Source organism: Habropoda laboriosa, unplaced genomic scaffold (assembly GCF_001263275.1).
Source record: "Habropoda laboriosa isolate 0110345459 unplaced genomic scaffold, ASM126327v1 scaffold11, whole genome shotgun sequence".
Lineage (NCBI taxonomy): Eukaryota > Metazoa > Arthropoda > Insecta > Hymenoptera > Apidae > Habropoda > Habropoda laboriosa.
The window spans coordinates 220,641-221,295 of NW_017100150.1; positions in this window are offsets into that span (position 1 = coordinate 220,641).

Consider the following 655-nt stretch of genomic DNA (forward strand, 5'->3'; position numbering starts at 1 on the left):
ATTAAAAAAATAATAATATTGAAATTAAAATGACAACAATGTGTATAAAAGTAATTTTAATGGTTTTAATGTTATATTCCATTTAGATGATCCACTTTTTATAGATAATGAATATTTACATAAGGTGCATTTATAGAAGATACACTTGCATATTATTTCATTGTTAATATATAAAAAAATGAAGATACATTAATAGTTTATAAATGCTGTTTTGTACAGAATTTTTTAATACATCTATAATGTTGCAACAAACCATTGATCAATAAAATACTTCTTTCTAAACTTTTCTTTAAAAGACACTTCTATTACGAATGTTCTAGCTACCTTTTTGGTTAGGAATGTTACATTTTACGAATTTTATATATCAATTAATGCAAAATCTATCTAGAATAATTAAAATTAGGATTTTACATAATAAGTTTACAATTCTAAACAAATAACTTAAAAATTGTATTACAAAATGTTTCACTTGATATAAAAAAAACTCTAAATAGGAATTTATGATTGTATGTGTAATTACAAATTTTACCAGTTATTATTTCGTATTATTTATTTTATCTTACAAGTTTAGTGTACTAATATTGAAAATAGTTTTACTAGATAATAATATTGAAGGTTGTTTGGAATGTATATTCTTATTGGCCGAAAAATATAT